Here is a 16834-nt window from a genome sequence, read left to right as displayed (position 1 = left end):
CACCTCTGCTCTTTGACTTCCGATTCTCTTTAACACCATTGGGATTAACGGAATCGGAGGGAATGGATACACCAGTCGATAGGACCACCTGGTTGTCAGTGCATCCACTGCCACTGCCTGAGGGTCCCTGGTTCTCGAGCAATATCGGCTGAGCTTCTTGTTGAGCCGAGACGCCATTAGGTCGATCTGTGGACGACCCCACAGAGCCACAATCGGATTGAACACTTGTTCCCTTTCCCTGGGCTGGAGGTCGTAATGACTGAGGAAGTCCGCTTCCCAGTTGTCCACTCCCGGAATGAAGATGGCTGAAACAGCTCTTGCATGTTTTGCTGTCCAGCAGAGTATCTTGGATACTTCTCTCATGCAAGCTCTGCTTTTTGTTCCACCTTGACGATTGATGTATGCCACCGTCGTCGCGTTGTCCAACTGGACCTGGATAGCCTGGTTCCGAAGTAAAGAATAGGCCTGAAGCAGAGCGTTGTACACAGCTCGCAACTCCAGAATGTTGATAGGAAGTCAGGTTTCCAGCGAAGTCCACTGGCCCTGGAACTGGACTTCTTGGGTCACTGCTCCCCATCCCTTCAGACTTGCGGCTGTCGTGAGGAAGATCCAATCCTGAATCCTGAAGCTCTGGCCGGCTAGAAGGTTTGGAGAATGCAACCACCACAGGAGTAATATCTTCACTTGTGGTGAAAGACGTATGATTCGATGCATATGTAGGTGTGAACCTGACCACTTGTTCAATACATCCATCTGAAAGATCCTGGCATGGAACCTTCCGTATTGTATCGCCTCGTACGAGGCCACCATCTTGCCCAGCAAGCAGATGCAAAGATGGACTGAAATCCGAGTTGGTCACAGAACATCTCTGATCAAGTCCTGGAGGGTTTTCACATTTTCCTCCGGGAGGAACACCTTCTGTTCCACTGTATCCAGGATCATTTCCAGAAACTGAAGTCGTTGAGACAGTAACAAATGGGACTTCTGTATATTCAGACTACATCCATGATGCGAAAGCACCTGAATAGTGCGGTTGACTCCGAGCACTAGAAGATCCTCTGATCTCGCCTTTATCAGGAGGTTGTCCAGATAAGGAACCACATTGACTCCCTGAGTCCTGAGTAGGAGCATCATCTCCGCCATCTCCTTCGTGAATACCCGTGGAGCCGTGGACAGTCTGAACGGCAACGCCTGGAACTGATAGTGGTCATCTTGTAAAGCGAACCTTAGGTAAGCCTGATGAGGCAACCAAATTAGTATGTGGAGATACGCGTCCTTTACATCCAAGGACGCCAGAAACTCTTTATTCTCTAAACCGAGGATGCTTTTAGGGATTCCATCTTGAACTTGAAAACCCTTAGATAAGGGTTTAGTGATTTTAAATTCAGGATGGGTCTTACCGAGCCATCTGGCTTTGGTACCACAAACAGGTTGGAATAATAACCCTGTTGTTGGATTGGTACTGGAGCAATCACTTGGGACCAGACCAATTTCTTTATGGCCTGTTGTAGTACAATCTGAGAGCCTTCCAAGGCTGGAAAGCCCAATCGGAAAAATTGTTGGGGAGGAGCTGTGTTGAACTCCAGCGTTTAACCATGAGCAATAAGATCCCTGACCCAGGAATCTTGGCAAGAGTCTTTCCACACTTGGCGGAAGTGAAGTAATCAGCTTCCCACCTCGAGTGTCTCTCGGGGTGGGGGAACACCATCATGCTGAGATCTTGGAAGCCACTGCACCGGTGCTCTGCTCCTAAGATCCTTTAGTCGCTGACTTCTTATGCTTACCTCTGGTGCCTCTGACTGCATTGGAGGCTCCCCTCGCTCTTGACTGAAACCTGGCAGACCGAAAGGACTGCTACGACGGTCCTGGAAAAGAACGCCTAACCTTTGGGGTTCCAAATGGAAGGAAAGTGGATTTCCCTGCCGTAACCTTGGAAATCCAGTTATCCAACTCACTTCCAAACAACCTTTCACCCGAGAAGGGAAGGGATTCCACGCTGCGCTTTGAATCTGCGTCCGCGTTCCACTGACGCAGCCATAGTGCCCTAAGGGTTGATACTGCCATGGCAGTATTTCTCGCATTAATAGCTCCTATCTTTTTCTGCACTTTGCACAGAACCCGCGCAGTATCCTGGATTTGTTTGAGCAATACGCCCGCTCTCGACAGAGACATGTCACCTAAAAGGCCCTCCTGAACCTGTGTTGCTCAGGTATATATAGCCTTTGACATCCAGCAACTAGCTAAGACTGGATGCTTAGATGCCCCTCTCGCTGTGTACATAGACTTAAGTGCCTCTATTTTCCTATCCCCTACATCTTTTAGCGTCGATGCACCTGGGACAGGGAGCCCCACCTTCTTTGACAGGCGTGCGACTGAGGCATCCACTACCGGGGTGCTCTACCACACCTTCCTCCCTGACAGTTCAAAGGGGAAAGCAGATACAGTTGTGCTCATAAGTTTACATTCCGTAGCAGAATTTGTGATTTTCTCTCCATTTGTCAGAGAATGTGAATGATAACTCACAAACTTCTCTTTCACTCATGGTTAGTGGTTGGGTGAAGCCATTTATTGTCAAACAACTGTGTTTACTCTTTTTAAATCAAAATGACGGCAAGATTGTATCTGCACACACTCAACTTTTTAGATAGAGAAATGGAACTAAGGCTCCAATAGAACCCCAATTTAATTATTGGTATCTACCATTTATTGTGGGGGTGCTACCAACTACAGTTATGGTAAGTACAGTAGAACAAGAAAAAAGGCTGTATGGTCAGTGCACAAAAGGAAGAGTGACCTGATACTCACATCTACCTCAATACTCATAAAATTTAACTTTTAATATTATTGAATTAAAACAGTGTGACAATGACTAACACACAGACTACAGGTATAGGCGAAACATAGAGGTTAAAATTTAGACACTTACAAAACATTGAATAAGTGCATGAAAGAAGTAAATGTGATTAAAGATTTAAAAATATGTGTCCGCGTGTTTATTCTAATGCCCTATTGGGTATACTATTGTTCTTAGTTTAAACCAATAAGTTGATTTATTTGATTATCAGTAATTCATCTCTTGGATCACTTATTCATATGGCACATGCCATGATTGTCCCACTCATGTACTGATATTCTGGCTAACAATATAAATCAGTTTCCCTCAGCCGGTAATCATATGCTGCTTGTCATATTCCCAGCAATCTCTTAAAAGTGCTAATAGTGCTGATAATACAGTATGCAATTATCCACACTGTATAATTCCTCTGGAGGATGGTATCCTTTGTTAAATATTACTCTGTTATACAACCACTCATATAAGATTTGTTGCAAATATATAAAATGCCCAGGTATGATATCAATTTATTTAGTCACCAGTAATTTATCTCATGGTTCACTAATTCATATATCATGTGCCGTAATTGTCCCGCTTATGTAATAATATCGGCGGCTTGGCAATATAATTGGGCTTTTCTCAACCTATGATCATATATTGATTATCATATTTCCAGCATTCTCAAGAGGGAATTAATAGTACTGATAGTATACGGTTATCAATGATACTAGGATTCTTTATAGACATATGAGATGTCCGGGTCAGATATCAAACCCTTTTGGATTATAATGCTTATCAGCTCAAGTAGGCTGATGATAAAAGTAGCATGTGCAACTAGTGAATTGAATGTGAGAGATATATATCTCTTCCACTCCTCAGTGTTAATATATTCAGATTTATGGCAAATTGCTGTGTTGGTCAACTATTCACGATTATACAGTATATCCCTGGAGGGAAGGCATGTTCGACAATAGGGATTGAATATCTATCATCATTGCCACCACTGAGAATATATACATATCTGATTAACTCAATGATACCAGTTTTATTATTATGATTTGTATAATCTCTGTGGCATCGGTGTGTTCACTGTGTGGTTACATAAGTTGATACTGAGGTATTTCTTATATTTGTATTTGTCAGATTGTATCATAAATGTTTCAATGTAGCTGCTGAGCAGCTGTGGGAAATAGCTTTGAAACAATGTTGCATTTCTATCTATAGATTGAATCACAAAAACCTCACACTACTCCCAGGTTGCTGACATGAATATACACCACACGTCTGCTGAATTCACTCAGCCTGTATCCTCCTGATATGGGATGTGAAAGTATATAGCACTTAATATAACATTTTATCTAAGCTGTTTGTCTGAGGAGTGGGAGTGCAGATCCCTAGTGTTGAATGTACTCGTCTGCCGCTGATTATATATATCATGGGTGCTTCTGCATAACTGCTAAATAGCTTCAAGAATAATCTTGGAAGCGTAACTGCTCTGTAGTGCAAATCAAGAGATAGATGCAGTTACGCTTCCAAGATTATTCTTGAAGCTATTTAGCAGTTATGCAGAAGCACCCATGATATATATAATCAGCGGCAGACGAGTACATTCAACACTAGGGATCTGCACTCCCACTCCTCAGACAAACAGCTTAGATAAAATGTTATATTAAGTGCTATATACTTTCACATCCCATATCAGGAGGATACAGGCTGAGTGAATTCAGCAGACGTGTGGTGCATATTCATGTCAGCAACCTGGGAGTAGTGTGAGGTTTTTGTGATTCAATCTATAGATAGAAATGCAACATTGTTTCAAAGCTATTTCCCACAGCTGCTCAGCAGCTACATTGAAACATTTATGATACAATCTGACAAATACAAATATAAGAAATACCTCAGTATCAACTTATGTAACCACACAGTGAACATACCGATGCCACAGAGATTATACAAATCATAATAATAAAACTGGTATCATTGAGTTAATCAGATATGTATATATTCTTAGTGGTGGCAATGATGATAGATATTCAATCCCTATTGTCGAACATGCCTTCCCTCCAGGGATATACTGTATAATCGTGAATAGTTGACCAACACAGCAATTTGCCATAAATCTGAATATATTAACACTGAGGAGTGGAAGAGATATATATCTCTCACATTCAATTCACTAGTTGCACATGCTACTTTTATCATCAGCCTACTTGAGCTGATAAGCATTATAATCCAAAAGGGTTTGATATCTGACCCGGACATCTCATATGTCTACAAAGAATCCTAGTATCATTGATAACCGTATACTATCAGTACTATTAATTCCCTCTTGAGAATGCTGGAAATATGATAATCAATATATGATCATAGGTTGAGAAAAGCCCAATTATATTGCCATGCCGCCGATATTATTACATAAGCGGGACAATTACGACACATGATATATGAATTAGTGAACCATGAGATAAATTACTGGTGACTAAATAAATTGATATCATACCTGGGCTTTTTATATATTTGCAACAAATCTTATATGAGTGGTTGTATAACAGAGTAATATTTAACAAAGGATACCATCCTCCAGAGGAATTATACAGTGTGGATAATTGCATACTGTATTATCAGCACTTTTAAGAGATTGCTGGGAATATGACAAGCAGCATATGATTACCGGCTGAGGGAAACTGATTTATATTGTTAGCCAGAATATCAGTACATGAGTGGGACAATCATGGCATGTGCCATATGAATAAGTGATCCAAGAGATGAATTACTGATAATCAAATAAATCAACTTATTGGTTTAAACTAAGAACAATAGTATACCCAATAGGGCATTAGAATAAACACGCGGATGTTATGATTCCAGTACTCCTGACCGGAGGAGATCTAATGACAATGGCCAGAGTACTGGAAGGGGAATGCAGGTTACGGGAGCTAGAAAGACTAGTTGCCCCTGGCGCCCTAACTCTATTGTCTCACCCGTGCTATCGAAGATCCCTTGCGAGACTATGGTTTCTTGAGCCCCTGGCAGCCACGTTTGAAAGGCGGATTATGTCTGCCCAACTCCGGTGCCCCCCGGTCTTAGTGAGAGACAAAGGGAAATCCGAGGCAGGATGATGACAAGAGGACCTCTGACTGACAACAGGCCAGGGGCAACAAGCTAACTAACCAAACCAGAAGTATGCGCGGAAAAACCGCCAGATAAAAGGACAACCAAAATCCACTAGTCCGTTACTCCTACCCAGCACCGCTGGATACCAGAGTGGATCTGTGGGAGCGGAATCCTCTGCAAAAGCTCCGAAACACAAATAATAAATAATAAGTAATAAAGCGGCCAAGCCGCAACACACGGCTACGCCGTGACTCACGAACACCACTGGATGTTAGAAGGTGCTCAGTCAGGACTCCAGGAACAGATGACGACTTCCGAGTACAGGACAACTGAGGACAGGAACGACCGGGTACAGCAGGACTGGAAACACTCTCAGCAAACAGATACAGCATGCAGGAAGCTATTACCGGCGTCTGTGAGAAGCCCTGGAAGTGTACTTAACAGGGAGTCCTCCAATCAGCTGTTCAGAGGCTGATTGGATTAAATGCCGTGCAGCTGCCTTGCTGCACGGCCAGGAAACAGGTGCCCTATTAATTTAAATGGACCCAGCAACGGGAAACGCGGTCCGCCAGTGGCGTCCCCGTTGCTAGGGTCCGTGCGGCTCCGTGCGCCCGGCGTCTAGCGTTGCCAGGGAGCCGGCGGCTGTACGCGCACGGCGTCCCTGGTTGCTAGGCGCCGGGCCGCACCGACGAGCGGACCCCGGCGCCTAACAGCGGACACATATTTTTAAATCTTTAATCACATTTACTTCTTTCATGCACTTATTCAATGTTTTGTATGTGTCTAAATTTTAACCTCTATGTTTCGCCTATACCTGTAGTCTGTGTGTTAGTCATTGTCACACTGTTTTAATTCAATAATATTAAAAGTTAAATTTTATGAGTATTGAGGTAGATGTGAGTATCAGGTCACTCTTCCTTTTGTGCACCGACAATACAGCCTTTTTTCTTGTTCTACTATAAATCAAAATGACAACAGAAACTACCCAAATCACCCTGATCAAAAGTTTACATACCCCAGTTCTTAATACCGTGTATTGCCCCCTTTAACATCAATGACAGCTTGAAGTCTTTTGTGGTAGTTGTGGATGAGGCTCTTTATTTTCTGAAATGGTAAAGCTGCCCATTCTTCTTGGCAAAAAGCCTCCAGTTGCTGTAAATTCTTGGGCTGTCTTGCATGAACTGCACGTTTGAGATCTCCCCAGAGTGGCTCAATGATCTTAAGGTCAGGAGACTGAGATGGCCACTCCAGAACCTTCACTTTATTCAGCTGTAGCCAATGACAGGTCGACTTGGCCTTGTGTTTTGGATCATTGTCATGTTGAAACGTCCAAGTACGTCCCATGTGCAGCTTCCGGGCTGATGAGTGCAAATTTTCCTCCAGTATTTTCTGATAACATGCTGCATTCATCTTGCCATCAATTTTGACCAAGTTTCCAGTGCCTTTGTAGCTCACACATCCCCAAAACATCAGCGATCCACCTCCGTGTTTCACAGTAGGAATGGTGTACCTTTCCTCATAGGCCTTGTTGACTCCTCTCCAAATGTAACGTTTATGGTTGTGGCCAAAAAGTACAATTTTGGTCTCATCACTCCACATGACTTTGTTCCAGAAGTTTTGAGGCTTGTCTCTGTGCTGTTTGGAGTATTGTAAGCGGGATGCTTTGTGGCATTTGCGTAGTAATGGCTTTCTTCTGGCGACTCGACCATGCAGCCCATTTTTCTTCAAATGCCTCCTTATTGTGCATCTTGAAACAACCACACCACTTTTTTTTTTAGAGAGTCCTGTATTTCAGCTGAAGTTATTTGTGGATTTTTCTTTGCATCCCGAACAATTTTCCTGGCAGTTGTGGCTGAAATTTTAGTTGGTCTACCTGACTGTGATTTGGTTTCCACAGAATCCCTCATTTTCCACTTCTTAATTAGAGTTTGAACACTGCTGATTGGCATTCTCAATTGCTTGGATATCTTTTTATATCCCTTTCCTGTTGTATACAGTTCAATTACCTTTTCCCGCAGATCCTTTGACAATTCTTTCGCTTTCCCCATGACTCAGAATCCAGACACGTCAGTGCAGCACTGGGTGAAAGATGCAAGGGTCTTTCAGGTGTCCAGAAACTCACTGACCTTTTATACACACACACACTGATTACAAGCAAACCGATCACAGGTGAGGATGGTTACCTTTAGTAGCCATTCAAACCCGTTTGTGTCAACTTGTGTGCATGTTATCAGGCCAAAATCTCCAGGGTATGTAAACTTTTGATCAGGGTCATTTGGGTAGTTTCTGTTGTCATTATGATTTAAAAAGAGTAAACACAGTTGTTTGACAATAAATGGCATCACCCAACCACTAACCATGAGTGAAAGAAAAGTTTGTAAGTTATCATTCATATTCTCTGTCAAATGGCCAGAAAATCACAAATGTATTTTTTCTCAAGATATTGGGAGAATTCAAATGTAGATGGAAATATATTTACCACTTTCATGGATTTAATTATCAATCCTTTTCCTCATGGCCACTGATGCATTTATCCTTTTAAAGGATAATTGCACCAGTGGCCGTGAGGAAAATTAGTGGTAATTAAATCCATGAAAGTGGTAAATGGTTTTCCATCTACATTTGAATTCTCCCAATTTCCACATTATTTCAGGAACTGTTGTCAATCACTTGACTGTGGGAAACAAACTGCTACTTATGGGGGGTGATTCTGAGTTGTTCGCTCGCTAGCTGCTTTTAGCAGCATTGCACACGTTAAGCCGCCGCCCTCTGGGAGTGTATCTTAGCATAGCAGAATTGTGAACGAAAGATTAGCAGAATTGCGAATAGAAATTTCTTAGCAGTTTCTAAGTAGCTCCAGACCTACTCACAAATAGCGATAAGTTCACTCAGTTTCGTTCCTGGTTTGACGTCACACACACGCCCAGCGTTCACCCAGCCATTCCCCCGTTTCTCCAGACACTCCCGCGTTTTTCCCTGAAACGCCTGCGTTTTTCCGCACACTCCCAGAAAACGGCCAGTTTCCGCCCAGAAACACCCACTTCCTGTCAATCACACTCCGATCAGCAGAACGATGAAAAAACTTAGTTACGCCATGAGTAAAATACCAAACTTTTGTGCTAATCTACTTGGCGCAGGCGCGCTGCGTACATTGCGCATGCGCAGTTTGCGACTAGTAGCTCCATAGCGAGAAAAAAAAACTAGCGAACAACTCAGAATGACCCCCATAATGCTCAACATTGTTACATTCCAATCCAGGATTGGATACATATTAATTCATTTTGATAACAGAAAAGCACATTGATATCCAACTGTTTAACCATTTTTTGTAAACTTCATTCTAATTGTATTATTGATTATGCAATTATAGAGAATGCCGGCCGGCTGCTGCTCTTCTTCATATATTTTATTGTATAAATTGTTAGACAATATGTCTTTTTGAGAAAAATAAAAATACTATTAATTTTTACCATATACCAGCGCTTTTCTCTCTTGTATATACATTTTCGTTGTTTTTGGGTTGCGTATACCCATAGAAAAGCAGCAGGAATCTGGATATACTAATAGGCGCCTGATCATTCTTTTATCTTCCAGCTTGTCTGTAGTGCCTGTGAGGAGCTCGGCATCCTTGCTGCATGAGGAGAAACAGGAAGGCGCCAGCAGAACTTCTGGTCCTGCTCTGAGTTAAGCTCCGCCCCCTAATGGCGACCGGAGCTTCTGTATATGATTATACTGGCTATTTCCAGCTTTTTACTGTGTGAAAGTCCCCCTAGTGGTCCAGTGGCTATCACCTATATGCCAGTGAAGTGGATGGGCCGGAGGACCCCCTTCGGGGAGTCTGCCACCATGTGCCATTTTGACACACCTTGCCTGTGGGCCTCCCTAGCGGGGTCCCCGGTGTGTACTCACCACTCAACACATCTTCAGACATGTCCCACGGGCATGCAGCATGCTGCGGGTGAGCTCACTGAGCACAATGCCCAGCGGTAACAAACACCCCCTCAGGACAGTGGTCCTGCAGCGGGTATCGGCTCTGACTTTATGTGCCTTGCCTACTGCGGGGACCCTCTATACCCCATCGTATTAAGGAATGACCCCAGTATCCCATATGGATGTTAGAGAAATTTTATTACACTTGACAATTTTAAAAAGAAGTGTACTAAACCATTATCTTCTTGTTCTTTTTCTGAGGAAGGGAGTTCCAGGTCTGTGACCAATTTTTTAATATATACTAACACTAATACCCCTTTTCCACTGCCTAGAAAACCCAGGTAATTGCCGTCTCTACTCTGGACGTAACTAGGTGGAAACGGTTGCAAAGAAAAATCCTGTGTTTACTGACCCAGTATTTTTTCCTGGGTATTGAGCAGGGTTTTTAGCGGGTAATACTTGGGAACACTGCAGTGGAAACAGCTCTTACTGTACCTGGGTTTTTCAACCCGGGTAATTGCAAAAGCCGCTAATTGGTCCTTCCAGGGTGCTGGCTGCTGAGGTAATCACCCAGAGACGCACTGAGAGGTGCAGCTTATTTGCACACCCAGATGAGTCGGCCTGGAAGGAGAGCTGGGCGCACGCAGACTGGACACTGAGTGAGCCTGGAAGGAGAGCTGGGCGCATACAGACTGGGCACAGAGCATGTCTGGAAGGAGAGCTGGTCGCTGGGCACAGAGTGGTCCTGGATGGATAGCTGGTCGCTGGGCACAGAGTGGTCCTGGAAGGAGAGATGGTCACTGGGCACAGAGCACACAGGTCAGGAGAGAGAGGGCTTGGAAGGAGAGCCGAGCACTGGGCACACAGGCTTGGAAAACAATTGGAAAGCTGGGTGCTGGTCACACAGGTCTGGAGAGAGAAGGCAATGGGCATAGGCCTGAAGAGAGCTTGGAAAGGCTGTCCAGCATGTGGTCTGATGAGGACATCCAGGATCTCCTAAGCATCAATGGTGAGTAGGAAATCATGCGTCAAATGTCAGGCACAGTAATGCCCCGTGTATCATAATATCACCAAGATACTGGCAAGTCAGGAAATAAAAAGGTCCCAACAGCAAGTGACAAACAAGCTGAAGTTTATGTGCAAGATGTTTATTAAAGTCCATGACCATAATCGCAAAAAAAGTGGTGCAAAAAGGATGGAATGGAAGTACTATGATGCACTTTATCCCATTTTTTGCAACTCTGCCATAAGAAATTTGGCCAGCCTGTCGTCTTCTTTATCCATCACCAACAGCAGCACCAGTCAAAAATCAGAGGGAGAATGCAGCCAGTCAAGTCAGCAAGGAATGCCCAGCAGTCTCCTGGCTCACTAATGCTGCTTTCTGATGAACATGGCACAGGCGAGCACGATTCCTCCGCGGAGATGAATACTACCATTGCGTGGATGACCCACAGACCACTCTGTCGCAGACTACCCTGTCACCATCCACGTGTCCTGAACCAGAGATTTTGCAGCCTACCAAGTTCCCTGCATTGCGTCAAAATTGTAAGTATAAAGCCTTTTTTTCCTTATAAAAACACTACATACATCTACAAACATTGCATTTTAATTCAGGCAATAGAAACTCCTATAATTATTAACTTAAACCTGTATAAAACACACACAAAAATTGTTATCCAAAATAACATGCTATCTGCTGCAGAGTGTAGCAAGCGTGCATTGGGGAATAGGCCAATAACACAGGTGCGGCACCTTTGCTTGTTTATATGCTACAGTCTTCTGTTCATTGAACATTTCAATATCCATTGAACAAATATACACCTATGGAATGCAAAGGTCGGAGCAGCAAAAAATAAAGGTAAAGCTCTGCGCAAGATATATATCAAAGTTCAGAACCCACAATTTATCTTAAAAATAGAATATTTAAAGAAAATTATCTACTGCAGTAGGTAGCTTTTGTGGAGGTGGGAGAATGCCACAAACACATGTATGCTTGCACCTCTATGTCTACAGTGCATTCGGAAAGTATTCACACCGCTTCACTTTTCCACATTTTATGTTACAGCCTTATTACAAAATGGAGTATATTCATTTTTTACCCCTCAACATTCTACACACAGTACCCCATGATGACAACATCCAAAAAGTTTTTTTGAGATTTTTGCACATTTTTTAAAAATAAAAAACTAAGAAATCACATGTACATAAGTCGTTCCTTCAGCGCTTAGTAAATGGGAACCCCACACAGCCACAATACCAAGCCTCACCACAGGAGCACCCTTATTCAATCTTCAGGCAATAACTCTGTCTGAAAACATTTTTTGGCTAAAGATATAAAAGTTTATAGTGTTAAAATATTATATCAAAACATTTTGGACTAAAGGTGCTAATATTTGGGTTGGGTACGGGATCCCGGCGGTCAGAATACCGACACCGAGATCCCGACCACCAGAATGCCAGCAGGGGGTTTTGGTGGCTCGCTATGCTCGCTACAGGTTTTGTTCCCACTCCTAGAGAGTCGTGGACACCCAGGAGTGGAAATAGCTGCCGGCATTCTGGCTGTCGGGATCCTGGCATCGGTATTCTGACCGCTGGGATCCTGACTACATCCCTAATATTTATGTTATTTTCTAAGTGCTATTTTTGGTGCCCCTAAAAAAAGAAAATATATGCACCACTCTATACCACGTGAGTGTTAATAATTTAATAATTTTTATACGCTTCTTAAAAATTGTGGCAACGAGCCATAGTGGCAGTATCCTAATAGTGGGGATAGCATATTGAAAATGTCGGAGTGCTTGGTGTGATGTGTCAAGCTACCACAGGTCACCACTTGCTACGAATTTCACGAAATATATTCATACTACCCCCCACTATAGTGCACACCTCCACTCCGGTAGGAAATGCTCCTTCTGTATCTCAGATATTATGGAGAATACAGCAGGCAGCAACAACATCGGCCATTAGTTTTAGGTCCATATCTTCATCAAGCAGCACCAATGTCCATTTAAACGCCCAAAGGCATTCTCCACATCCATCCTGGCAGAACTGCGGTAGCGGATGAAAGGCATTTTCTCCAGCGACAAGTGGACACAATGGGGGGAATTCAAATGTTTGAAAAGTCGGTTGGGTGTCTGTTTTTCCTGTCTATTAGATAGGGAAAAAACATACACACAACTGACTTTTCAAACATTTGAATCTCCCCCATTGAGTGAAACCCTTCATAAGCCATAACTTCAAAGAATCTGCAGAATCTCCAATCAGGTGTACTGGGATCTCCACCCCATCCACAATCTTCCACTTCTGTAAAGAAATAGAAAAGAATGACACTTTTTGGCAGAGGTGGAACATTATTTCACATAGCTGAACACTGGATGTCACGCTGATAATGTTCAAACTGGTAAGTTTGCTGGTTGATTTGCAGTAACAGTAAAAATATATAATGGTAAGTATGAGTAATGCTGACCATCACACCAACCATGCTGCCACATTTACACACAGGGTAAAATAAATGAAAGTGAGCTGGACACATTTTTCCTACGTTATTATATTCTTACTACAATAATCAACAGTAATGGACAACAAAAAATATTCACATTTGTAGTCTTCCATAGCTTTTCACATGTATAAAACCAATTTAAATAAACATAAAGTACAGCTATGAAAATGAGAAAAAGGATCAGATATTCTTAGCGCCTTAGGAAACATCCAGCCATCCTGCTTCTCCTCTGCAAGCCTATAGAGATCAGAGTTGGCCAGAACTCGTGCATCATATTTTTGCCCAGGCCATCCCAAAAATACGTCTGTGAAACTAAAAAAAAGTTTATCAGATGATGTTTCCTAAACCACAAAACCTTAAAAAAAAAAAAAAAAAAAACATGTGAAGTGGATATAAAACACAAATTGTTAATAAATGCTTACCAGTACTTTTGGTCTACTACAGCCTGTAGTACAATAGAATGCCATCCTTTGTGGCTGTAGTAATCCACTGGGTTGTCAAGGGGAGTGATGATAGGGATAGGAGTCCCATCAATAGCACCCACACACTGGGGATAACCACGCTCCAGGAAGCCTTGGATGGTATCGTCTAGGCATTCACCTTCAGGCAAGCAGATGAAGCGGTGGTAGAGGTTATCCAGCATTTCCTGCATGACTTAGTACACAATCTTGGACACAGTGCTGATGCCTACTCCAAACAAGCAGGAGATAGTGCGGTGCTCCCCAGGGGTAGCATACCACCAGAGAACAATCGCTAGTCTCCAACACTAACCATTACCCTGGTGGGACTGGATCTCAGTGAGTCCTCCCACCTGCTGTTGGTCACACGACAATACACCCATATGCACACCTCCTATAGTTAGGTGCTGGGTCAACGCTTTCTCTTGTTCTTATTTCCTGACATATGCATCTTGGGCTTAATTCAGCTTCAGTTGCAGTTTTGCTATTTCAGCAAAACTGCAACTGCATACGATCGGGTGTAGTATGGCTGACCGGCGGTCTCCTGACCGCCGGTCAGCTTACCGACGCCGGGATCCCGGCAGCATACCGACGCCGGGATCCCGGCGGGGAGAGGCGAGTGCAGCAAACCCCTTGTGGGCTCGCTGCGCTCGCCACGCTGCGGGCTCGGTGGGGTTCTATTCCCACTCTATATGTGTCGTCGACACCCACGAGTGGAAATAGTCCCTGTTGGTCGGCATGCCGACCATCGGGATAGTGGAGGTCGGGAGGCTGGCGGAGGTCATGTGACCGTCGGTCTCCCGACCGTTGGGCACATGAATACCACCCATACGATCGCATGCCGGGTATGCCCAGCGCTGTGATCGCAAAGGCAGGCGCACTATCGCCATGCTTTTTCCTACAGCACCTGCGCGTGACTTTATGCTGCCACCTCTAAAATGGTCCAGAAATACCTGTGTTGTCTGGACCACTCCCCATAATGCTGCATCACCCCCCCCCCCACACACACACACACACACTGTTAATCACAGTGCGATTGTATCCTTCAGGGATGCTGTTTTACATAAACCAATCAGGAGCATTCTCACTGTACTGCCAAAATGCGGGCAGACACCTTCACTTGTAGGGAGCTGCTGATCCTAACCAAGGTTATGGACCATCAGCTAGGGTTGGCAGCAGTGACGTGCGGTGAGGTCAATGGCTGGGGAGGCACTGGATTCTCCAGTACATCCCTAGCAGCACAAGAACACACTTTTCAGGAACAGCATAATACGTTAGAGTACATGGAGGGTGGGCTGGTACTGCAGCCATTGTGTATATACTGTGATTACAGGGCAGCAGGGGTGTATCTACTCTTTGGAAGGATGCCATTCATCAGGGGTGCCGACGAGAGGGGCGCAGTACAGTAAACTGATAGTAGCTGCTACTGGCATGGCACCTATGCACCGTGTACTGTATGTGAGGCCAAGTAAGAGCCCGCGCTGGAGCTTAATGTACCTCAGCCCCTCCACCAGCAACGGAATGCCACGACTTGCCACCAGTGAATGGCACTGTCATTAAAGAAGACAAGGCGACACGCTCACCCATAACGTAATCCGCCAGAGGCTTCATTCCCGCCCAGCATCTCCCAGAGATGCCTCTACTGTTCCTCAATCGCTTTCCCTGGCCCGCATACACCGCTTTGAGAGGGGGAACTGTGGGTGAAGGTGTCGAGAGCACTGTATGCTGCTACCGGCTGCTTCTATGTATCGAGGGGGCTCTTTGTGCTGCAGCCAACACTTCTGGGGATTCGGTGAAAACCGGACCGGACCAGATTCCGGAACCCAGGACGAGACCTGCTCCCTGCAGCGACCCCTGCCGCTGAGGAGCTTTGTATGCGCGTTCCCGTCCGAGGGGTGGGAGTTGGGGGGCATGTCTCTAACAGGCTGGCAATGGGGACCGGGGTGACTGAGAGCGAGAGTTTATTTAATATTATTTGAGATTAAATTTAACAATAAAATCAGACCTTGGTAATACCATATAACATATATGTATGTATATATTATATATATATATATATATATATATATATATATATATAAATAAAATGAACGTTATAGTGACCACGCTTTTAAAAAATATCACAATTGGCTGTCACCACAGTAGCACAGCACCAGCATCTCCCTGTGCTGCTCCCCCCTCCCTCCCTCTGTTCGGGCACAGCAGCAGCGGGGTAGGAGGCTGTCATGTCTCCCCACACACAGCAGCACACGGACCAGTCCGCCCGTCCGCTGTGTGTGCAGGGCTGACAGTCTCTCCAGGGAGCAGCAGCTCTCGCTCTCCGTCTCCCCGGTCCCCGCTGACAGCCTGTTAGTGACACACACCCCCGGACGGGAACGCGCATATAAAGCTCCTCAGCGGCAGGGGTCGCTGCAGGGAGCAGGTCTCGTCCGGGGTTCCGGAATTTAGTCCAGACCGGTTTTCACCGAATCCCCAGCAGAGACAGGGCGGGTGAGGACGGAGGACTCTGAGAGGAGGGGAGGTGACGGTCTGGACGGGGGTGACAGGTGACGCTGGGCAGGGGCACTGAGGGATGACCACTGGGTGGAGGGGGGGGAGAGTGTGCGCAAAAAAAAGACAGTACGTTACTATTAATGATTACTTACACTACGAAGCAGGCGGCCAGCGGGACGGGTGTCCCCTTTGACCCCACCTGTCGCCGGGCCTGCCAGTGTCAGCAGGATGCCGTCACTCTACAGCTGCTGCCCAATCATAGAGACAGGGGCGTGCTTTCATATACGCTGAAAGCACGCCCCTGCTGCTCTGCGGCACTTGTACTGGTGCCGCTTTCACTGTTATTTTCCATGGCCTTTTCCAATCCTCTGATTGGCTCCGCCCCCTAGCCGCCCCCTGCTTCTGGACTTTTACAATGGCCATCGTGCGGCACCGCTCTAGGTGCCGCAGAAATTCATTTACAAGGTATTTTCAGTGTGAAATGATTGGAGTAATATAAAGAACATA

The 16834-nt window shown here is 44.8% G+C and overlaps 1 long non-coding RNA gene across 1 annotated transcript; it reads right to left on the bottom strand.

The window, feature by feature from the left end:
* Positions 1-11395: 11395 nt before the first annotated feature.
* Positions 11396-16573, bottom strand: LOC134934822 (uncharacterized). Its single transcript, XR_010179821.1, has 3 exons — positions 16480-16573; positions 13799-13976; positions 11396-13180 (listed from the first exon to the last, which is right to left on the bottom strand). It is a non-coding gene; the product is annotated as an uncharacterized LOC134934822 (long non-coding RNA).
* Positions 16574-16834: the final 261 nt, after the last annotated feature.

Source organism: Pseudophryne corroboree, chromosome 6 (genome assembly GCF_028390025.1).
Source record: "Pseudophryne corroboree isolate aPseCor3 chromosome 6, aPseCor3.hap2, whole genome shotgun sequence".
Classification (NCBI taxonomy): Eukaryota; Metazoa; Chordata; class Amphibia; order Anura; family Myobatrachidae; genus Pseudophryne; species Pseudophryne corroboree.
Note: the sequence above shows the minus strand (reverse complement) of the source record. Positions and strands in the feature narration are given on the sequence as shown.